The 10,350-nt window shown below is 39.4% G+C and overlaps 1 long non-coding RNA gene across 1 annotated transcript; it reads left to right on the top strand.

Moving 5' to 3' along the window:
- The first annotated feature begins 203 nt into the window (after window positions 1-203).
- Window positions 204-6,991, top strand: LOC118766276. Its single transcript, XR_005002190.1, has 3 exons — window positions 204-213; window positions 6,076-6,077; window positions 6,822-6,991. It is a non-coding gene; the product is annotated as an uncharacterized LOC118766276 (long non-coding RNA).
- The last annotated feature ends 3,359 nt before the right edge of the window (window positions 6,992-10,350 follow it).

Genomic DNA, 10,350 nt, shown 5'->3' with positions numbered 1-10,350 from the left:
ACATAGGTAATCTCTTGGTTGCTGGAGATATGTATGTATGTTCATACACGTGTGCGCTTAAATATATCTACAGATGTACACTAAATATTGCTAGATACAGAGATATATACAATAATGTTGTCAGTTTCAACAGAGTTGATAAGGGGCATTCTACCTCACTAGCGGACCTAATATGAAACTAAAAGCCAATGGAATAAAATATAGTACTACTTGGTCCATAACAAATAATGCATACCCGTACGAACCCTTTTCTAGAAATTGCTATTTATGTTCAAAGAAATCCTTATGCATTTTGTTGAGTGAAAAGAACTTAACAGATGCTCCGAAAGATTAATAAGATGTAATCATAGACCTAAGTACACATTTTCACTATATAACATGGACAATTAATTAATTAATTAATGTGACTATCAATAGCCAGCAAGATTAATTTTTGATGAAATGTAAAGGTCAATTTAAATGTCCGATTGCTTGTTTTGTTCTATTCTGAACGCATGTATGCTTTATGGTTTTATTTAATGGTGTTTTGTCATCGGTGTATCACATTTTACTTGTTTCTTGTATTTTATTTCTGATGCCTTGTATACTTCTTTTTCTATTGCTTATATGAAAAGAATTCTTCATCGTATCTTATGTGTGTGTGAGTGCGTGTTTGTATGTGTCTATGTGTGCGTGCGTGTGTGTGTGTAATTCATACCTTCCATCTCCTGTTTCATATCCCGCATCAGCTCGGCTGCAGACATCTCCTCATTTGACTCATATTCTGCAGAAATAAAATGGATGAAACATTATTTAAAACCTTAATATTTAATATTTCATGTTTTTATGTTATTGTATCTAAATTGCTGTGACTAAGTAGAAAGACCATGTACACTTAGATGCTCTGCGAATGTGAACATCTCTTCTATAACCACTGTGTAGGAAAAAATATAAGGTCAGCTACTTCGAAACCTGTAACTTTTTATGTTGATTAAAAATGTTAGCAATAATAATTATTGAAGCGCATAGGTCGACGAGCTGGCAGAATCGTTAGCACGCTTAGCCTCATTTCGTCCGCCTTTACGTTCTGAGTTCCGCTGTGGTCGACTTTGCCTTCCATTCTCTCGGAGACAATAAAATAAGTACCAGTTGAACACTGGAGTAAATGTAATCGACTACTCCCACCCAATTTCAGGCATTGTGCCGATGGTCAAAAGGAATAATTATTGGAGAGCGTAGGGCGGCGAGCTGGCAGAATCGTTAGAACATCGGGGAAAATGCTGCGAAGTATTTTGTCCATCTTTACATTCCACCGTGGTCAACTTTGCCTTTCATCCTCTCTTGGTCGATTAAATAAGCACCAGTTGAACCCTGGGGTCGATGTGAACGACTTAATCCTTTCCACAAAATTACTGACCTTGTGTCAAAATTTGAAATCAATAATTATTGGAGCGCGTGTCTGTTCTAGTAAATGTTTCAAAGATCTTGAAAGCTAGGACCCCATAGAACGTACTTTATATGGGGCTGAGGTGGTCCGAAAGTATAGGGTCAGTGATGTCACGCAAACGGCCGAGCGGCCTTGCTGGAAGGAGAGAAGTGAGAAAGGTCATGTGAACGGGGGGATGACTAGCGTGGGCCTCTTTTGTTTTAGGGTTGTCGCTTGGGACGGACGTGGTGGCCGCATGAGTTATGGGAAATTGGCCAGATATTAAGGCGGGTAGGGTTCCTACGAATATATCCCGGCTGAAAAAGATCGACGTTACGAAAGGACTCGCGAGGTAGGTGAATTATGCCTTCTTTCTCATACCACGTTTTAAATATAGACTGCAAGGCTATCAAAAGAAGTTTACTGATGGTCAGTTTTTTATTAAGTAGCTTCTTCGTAAGAACCTTGCAAATAAATGTAGAGAAAGAACATACGTATATATATATTATACGTAGAAATATATACTTCTAGATAACTGCATACCTTTCAGAGCTACTAACATACACACACACACACACACACACACATAAGTGGGTGCCCCTCTCCCATACGTTCTCTCCATCCAACAGGCGCCAGCTTAGAATAAGCCCACTCAAGCCATCCTCACCACATTCACACACCTTAACAAATTTGTTGGGATAAGCACTTCCTTCTCAACCCTCATCTTCCTTTTCAAATGGAACTTCAAAAGTCGATAATGACTTAACTGAAGAGGTAAGTGTACTATCTTCAGTCTTTTCAGTCTTGTCTATGACACAACTTTTGCCATAGCCCACGAGATGAAGTAAACTACCTTCCTTCCCAGCCATTTGAAGGCAGTGGTCCAATTTTCAGAATGAAGTCTGTTGTGGACACTGTATAAGTGCATGCAGGGCGGTTTCGTCGCTCTACGTGCATCTCGGGCAGGCACCACTGACGGTACTACCATGCATGTAAGTTTATCCCGAACCAGCAATGTCTCCCTCCCCGACTGCATTGCCAAGCCATATATTTCTGGAAATTATTCATAGACTCTGGATTGAATGCTCCCCAGAAGAGACCAGCTAATTGATTATTGTTGACTTTCATAATCTCCCCGATTCCTCTAACTTCCGCAGTGGTGGATCGAAGATCAGTACATACAAAGTGAGTAGTTTGACGGACTGAACGCATTGTTCCGATAGACGGTCATTTTCTCTGACCACCAAACAAATATCGTTGTACATTGTAGGATACAATCTCAGAAAACTGGACCGAAACGAGCAGCTGACAAGTAAGGTGGTTGGCTCTATCGGAAGCTTTCGACTTATCTCAGTCCATCCATCTTAGGTTCTCAACCCACTCTTTCTATGATGTATTGCGTGTGATTGAGGCTGTCGTAGATAGATTTTTGGCATAGCGTATGTCTGTAACTCACTTACCACAATATCGAGGACAAATGCCAATCTCTCAGCTAAACATCTTAACCAAAATCTTCAGCTGTACATTTAGCAGCGTTACGAGCCTGAAGTTGTAAAATCATACCCCAACCGGAGCATAAACGGTGACTAAGCTAAAGGCACCTCTTTTGATACTATTCACATTCAGGACCACCAGCTTACCGTTCTGATCCAGGAAGATCGACAATGTCTTGAGGCGCAAGTCTTTACAAATCAGCTCTCCCGCCGCATTCAGAGAGGAGTAAGAAATCTGTAGATCCCCAAATCGCAATAAATGGGTGCTAAGATCATTGAATCGGAAATCGTTATATTGTCAATAGCTATCACATCATTGCCTAACAACCTGAGGCCATTGACAAGGCAACCCTGGTTCCAGGGCGACCCCAGTCCACGTGCATTAACAAATCCCACTTTCAGAGCTACTATATTGGGAGAAAGACGAGAAAAGAAAACAGCTTATTTATCCACTTGGTGGTCTTGGAGAGACCAAGGGATTTTGCGAATTTTCTTTGAGATGTCCTTTAAGAACCTACTGCTGTTCCCTGCGCTCAAACTTTCCACACCATTGGGAAAATTCTCTGTTAATATTTTGAACGAGCAAAACGCCCATCGTCCAATGGACGATGCTGAGTTGTCAAACATTTAAACCAAATTTTCTCAAAACAACTTGTCCGACCGTCCCATAGGCCTCCCCTTCGAGAAACACTGATTTAACCTAAATTTGAGACACCAGCAAAAGAAGAAATAAAGATAGACTTTTTCTATTCCAAAGAAAACGATTTTATTCGCACAAATATGCAACCGAAGAGTTTAAAGTACCAGTAATGATAATGCTGTTGACTGGGAGAACACAAACATGGTTTAAATAGTAAGTTTAGCAGGAAAGAAACGTGCCCTTAAGCAGTACAAAAACAACAAAAAATGGAAGGTGCAGTTATGTACAGGTTGACAGAAGAAAAGCAGGACAAAACGGCTTTATCGATCGCATTCTCACCTGGAATCGATTTTTGTAATTTTTTCAAGACTTATACACACCCTGATACCGTCGGTATCTACATATCAAATTTGAACGCAATCGGGTGGAGGATGCCCAAGATCCGAGAACACACACACACAGACAGACAGACGGACAGAATGGATTTTATATAAGAGATGTGTCCAAGCCAAGCTTTATCAGTTTCATATATTTTGGCTCTTTGAAAGTGATGTACCTGAAGATCTCTCTTTGTTTCAGTGCTTTCCTTTTCCCCTTTTTTTTCCGACGAAGGACATCAGCACAAAATTTGTGATGGTTGCGTTTTACTGATGTTATGTTTGAGTGCCAGTCTGTTGATACTGTCCTTGTATGTGTGCTTTCGTTTTGCTAAGGTGACTGGCTTGTCGGTTTGGTGTGTGTGTGGTTCCGATGATACTATTGTGACTGAGTGATTCGTTCAGAGCTGTTGTAACATTTTAGAATTTTTTTTGTCCTTTTCTTTTCTTTGCTTAGCTAGTCCTCCTCCTTCCAAGATATTTTCACGTCGGAAAGTTTCTATGCAGGATGGTAAATTTGCATGTGTGTCCATTATGTATACTTAAAAAGAGGAGCTAGAGAGAGAGCCTTAGAGAGGGAATTATCTTGGATATTTTCCTGAGTGACGGGTTTTGGTTCTGTTGTTGTGGGTGTCGTTGTGGCTATTGTTGATCTTGCTGTTTCTACTAGCCTTGGTGTTGATGTTGCTACTGTTGTTTTTGTTCTCTTCTATGCTACTACTCTTGTACTCTGTTGACGCTGTGCCGTCGACTGTAGTGGAGAACACCTCTTTCCTGCATTTTTCTGAGAACAGAAAACTCTGAATCTGTCCTCCGAACCACTCTGGTGGTTCAACAACAACAACAACAACAACAACAATAATAATAATAATAACAATGCACTGACGTAGTACCAGGCAACGGTTGTCATGGCTTTTGATCTAAATTGATTAGAAGTGTACATTGTTTTATCTTGGTATAAAAGATGGGTTACATTAAATATTCTGCTCAATACCACGGATCTGCTTGTCAGTTGTTTGACCATAACCAGTTGAGCATATTCCTTAGCGGCTGATCACGAGCAGAAGTAGTGGGGGAGCATCATAGCTATGTGTTGAGAGGAATTCTTTAAAGTTTCAATAATTCACCGCGGAAACATGGGTGTTTTGTTCATCATCCTTAAACAAACCTTATTCAGAAACCTTTTGAGTAGAATGGGCTACTCAACCTGAAGAAAATTCTAACTGGGCCCCACCTGTAAGGTTATGCGCTGTTTATTGTGGTCATATTCAGGACCACCAACTTACCGTTTTGATCCAGGAAGATCGACAATGTCTTGAGGCGCAAGCCTTTACAAATCAGCTCTCCCGCCGCATTCAAAGACGAGTCGTGCACATATGGTTGTGGTGGATGTACCTGGGGTACTCTTAGTCATGCAGGGTATATTGGGCTTCGTGTATTTTGACCCAGTGTCATGTTGGTGCTATGCACTGCTCTTTCACTCAATAATAAAAATAATAATAATGGTTCCAAATTTTTGTACAAGGCCAGCAGTTTCGGGAAAGAAGAAAAGTCGAATACATCGACTCCAGTACTCAACGGGTATTTATTTTATTGACCCACAAAGGATGAAAGGTCAAGTCGACCTCGACAAAATTTGAACTTAGAGCGTAAAGATGACGAATAATGATGATGATGATGATGATGATGATGGTGATGAACATGATGATGACAACGACGACGACGACAACAACAACAATAATAAAGGAAACCTTGCAAGTGACAGTTATGAACGAGGGAGTATTGAAAGCAGAGAAAAAAAAAGAGAAACAAAGGAAGCAGTGCAAAAAGGACATGAAGAATTACGAAAGAAGGAACTACTCAATCAATTCCATGCAGCCACAACAGAAGTTGCTGGAAAAAATAGGTGGATGAATGACCGAGAGCACTATACTGCTAGTGCAAGACCAAGCTTTCGTCCTAAACTGGAGAGTCAACCTTAGGAATGAGCAAGTATCTCCGCTGTGCTGCATCTACAATAGAGTAGATGAAACCATTGCCCATATCACGAACGAATGCCCTAGACTTGCCTAAAACCACTACATGTTGTGGTGACACGATCAGGTAGCGAAAGTGTTACATTGGAAACTGTGAGAAAAGTGGGGGATAGAGAGAGGCCAGGCGTGGTATGAGTACAAACAGCAAAGAGTAGTGGAGTCGGAGACTATCAAAATCCTCTGGGATTTCCCAATCCAAACAGATCAAGCGCTAGGGCATAACAGACCGGACTAAGTGGTAGTGGAAAAGATGCACCAATATGCTATATAGTTGATGTTGCATGCCCCTTTGACCTACGAATAGTCAAGAAGGAAGGCGAAAATATAAATAAATATAAATCTCTTAAGTACGAAATAGCCTGGCTATAGAAAATGAAGCAGGTGAAGTTAATGTCAATTATTGTTGGGAACAATATCAGAAGGCATCAACAACAACAATAACAACAACAACAACAACAACAACAACAACAACAACAATAATACTATGGAAAGACAATAGAAAAAAGATGATATAGGCACACGCCAGAAAAGGGCACGGGAAATGAGAAAGCATCCATACTCTGGGATATGCCAATACACGCAGATAGAGAAATTAAGGCCAATAGGCCAGATATAGTTGTCAGAGAATACTAAGAAAACAATTGCTTTCTCATTGATGTATCAGTACCAACAGATGACAACGTTTCTCTAAAAGAAACGGAGTAACTTTCAAAATACAAAGATCTGGAAATAGAGGTAACTCGAATGTAGAACCTAAGAACAGAAACAATTCCTATCATTGTAGGCGCATTAGGTATGATAAAAAGACATTCAGACAAATACATAACAAAACATCAGGACATACAAGTATGTATAACATACAGAAAATAGACCGCACAAATCCTACATAAAACACCTTTAATACAGTGAAAAGAAGAGCACCACAATAAACCACAGAACTTACCCAAGGCACATGGAGCTGCGCTCGGTAGTGCAGTGAAAGCACGAGATAAAAATAAGACTACTGAATAATAATAATAATAATAATAATAATAATAATAATAATAATAATAATAATAATAATAATAATAATAATAATAAGTCTTGGTATAAAAGATGGGCTACAGCAAATATTCTGCTCAATACCACAGATTCGCTTGTCAGTTGTTTGACCTTAACCAGTTGAGCATGTCCCTTAGTGGCTGACGATATGTGCATCTCTGATCACGAGCAGAAGTAGTGGGGAAGCATCATAGCCATGTGTTGAGAAGGATTCTTTGGGGTTTGAATAATTTACCTCTGGAAACATGGGTGTTTCGTTCAACGTCCTTAAACAACCCTTATTCAGGGACCTTTTGAGCGGGATGGGTTACTCGATCTGAAGAAAATTCTAACTGGGCTCCACCTGCAAGGTCATGTGCTGTTTATCTTGATATGAGATCACCATGTCGCGCACATATGGTTGTGATGCATGTGCCTGGTGTACCCTTATCAGTCGGGTAGTCATGATGGGTATACTGGGCTTCGTATATTTTACCCCAGTGTCACTTTGATGGCCCTGGGGCGTTGGGTGTGTCTCAGCGAGTAATTGTAATAAGCATGCAGATTAAAAGTAAATAACAATTGTCATTTCATTTAACAGAGATACTATTGACAAAATTGTTACCCTTTGTAATAATAATAATAATAATAATAATAATAATAATAATAATAATAATAATAATAATAATAATAAATAAATAAATAAATATCACCATCTATTAATCGCGAACGACTCATTCTATTCCATCTTATTTTATTATACGGTTTGGTTAGCGATCACTAAGCGATGCATTCATGCTTAAGTAATCTGGAGAAAGTTATACTTACGAGCCGAGCCTGACCTCACAGATATGAAGATCACTGAAATATAAAATTACATGTAATAAGTTTAATAAAGTCTAATAAAAACATTCTTTCTTAGATGAGACACTAGGTATATTCTTTATTAAGAAGGGAAAGCATAATAAATAAATAAATTTACGTGAGTATAGCCTTGGAAATGATCCCAAATATATCAACGAGCGCTAGGAACACTGCATGAATAATTTTACAGACTCAGAAGAACAGAAAGAAGTAAAATGGAAAATGCATTAACCTTCTTGTGAGAACGTGACCAAACATATTCAACATACATTGTAAATAACTAACAGTTGTAAGGTCAATTCATTCGCAGAACTCTGAATTCCACTTAACCAGGTCCTAAATTCTGTTTTTCAAACCTGAATTTAATGAAAGACATCTTCCATGGATGAGACAGGGCATAGTTACTCACAGAAGGAGATGAAGTTAATACAAGTCAATGAAATATTTGTCTGTTTTACAATGTTACTGTTTCTAAGAGTGAGAAAATAACACAGCATTGAAATGCCAGTTTGTACCTAGACAGGCAGGGTTGTTAAAGTACATACCGTCACTGTTTACCCACAAAAATAAACAATTAACCCATAAGTGCAGGGACAAAATTTGCCTACGTGGTGCAAACGCAAGTCCAACCCAAGATGTTCAAAGCGTTTTCATTTCCCCACCAAAGTTTTAGAGGGTGCACTTGCGCCCCCTGCACTCATCGTTGTCGAGCCTATGGATTAACTTCTGTAATAGTACCACAAAATGGTAAGACTAAGCAAATTTATTGCGGAAATCTATGGATGCTTTCGAAATGTCTGAAAACTGTATCGTTTCTGTTTAAGTAAAAATAATTAAGAACATTTAAAAAATAATGCAGACATATAATATTTTAAAGAAAATGGCAACCAACAGAAACAATTATTGCCTGGAATACATACACTATATATGCTATATGCCAAAAGTTGACGGCGAAAATAATGTAAAATTTATTGTGTGTGTGTGTGTGTGTGTGTGTGTGTGTGTGGTGTGTGTGTGTGTGTGTGTGTGTGTGTGTGTGTGTGTGTGTGTGTGTGTGCGTGCGTGCGTGCGTACCAGAGTAAGCACATAAATGCGAAACTTGAATACCAGAGGTAGAGTAATATGCTTTATTGAAAATCAGCCAAAATATCACAAAAACTGTTACTCAGAGTTGCACGTTCCCGTTCGTCGGACAGTTTTGTCTTTCCGACGAACGGGAACGTGAAACTCTGAGTAACAGTTTTTGTGATATTTTTGCTGCTTATCAATAAAGTATCAGACAGTTTTGTTAACAAAACTTCCGACGAACGGGAACGTGAAACTCTGAGTAACAGCTGTTGTTATATTTCTGCTGCTTTTAAATAAAGTACATATATATATATATATATATATATATATATATATATATATATATGGAGATGTACTTGCATAGCAAGTGATTTGATCTGAGATCGTGTGCTAAAACGAAAACCATTGCAGCGTGGAAGATGTTTGCAAGCCATTTAAGAAACACACAAAAGCCGTTCGATTCACTTCAACATTTGTTTCATTTGTCAAAATATTTTCGTCGCTATAAGACCGCGACCTGTTCACTGACAAAAATCCGTGCTGCATCTGAGAAAGTAACATTTAGTTCGTTATATTTATGTACGTATGTATGTGTGTATGTATGTATGCACGCATGTATGCATGCGTGCATGTATGTATTATGTATGTATGTATGTATGTATGTATGTATGTATGTATGTATGTATGTATGTATGTATGTGTGTGTATATGCACGCACATACACACTATAAACTGAAAGCTATAAACCTGTAGTGATGGATAGATGTAGACTGACCACTCATTACAACAATATCAAATTTAAACCTCCCCCACCCCACCGAAACTAGGAAGTGATTTATGACCCTCACCCCCAAGACAAAACTCTATATCACAAAACTTTTGTTTTACTATTGCTTATCTTTTTTTTCTTTTCTTTTCTCCCTTACATCTAGTTAGTTCAGGTTATATATATATACTAGCTGAAGGTGACCCGCTCTACGCGCGGGTAAGAGTGTGGTTGTTACTTTCTGTTGCTTCCTTTCAGCACGTAAAAAGCACCATCCGAACGTGGCGGATTGCAGCGCCGCCTTGACTGGCTTCTGTGCTGGTGGCACGTAAAAAGCACCAACCGATCGTAGCCGCTGCCAGTCCCCCTGGCACCTGTGCCGGCGGCACGAAAAAAGCTCCCACTACGCTCACAGAGTGGTTGGCGTTAGGAAGGGCATCCACCTGTCGAAACACTGCCAGATCAGACTGGAGCCTGATGCAGCCTCCTGGCTTCCCAGACCCCTGTCAAACTGTCCAACCCGTGCTAGCACGGAAAACGGACGCTAAACGATGGTGATGATGATGATGATGATTCTCCCTCTTTGTTTCTCTCTCCTTTCTCTCTCACTTTCCCACTCTCTTACTCTTCCTTTCTCTCGGACTCTCCCTCGCTTTCTCTTACTCTCTATCTTTATCTATC

The sequence above is a fragment of the Octopus sinensis genome, linkage group LG1 (genome assembly GCF_006345805.1).
Source record: "Octopus sinensis linkage group LG1, ASM634580v1, whole genome shotgun sequence".
NCBI classification, from domain to species: Eukaryota; Metazoa; Mollusca; class Cephalopoda; order Octopoda; family Octopodidae; genus Octopus; species Octopus sinensis.
The sequence above is the reverse complement of the archived record's forward strand: the minus strand, read 5'-3'. Positions and strand labels throughout refer to the sequence as shown.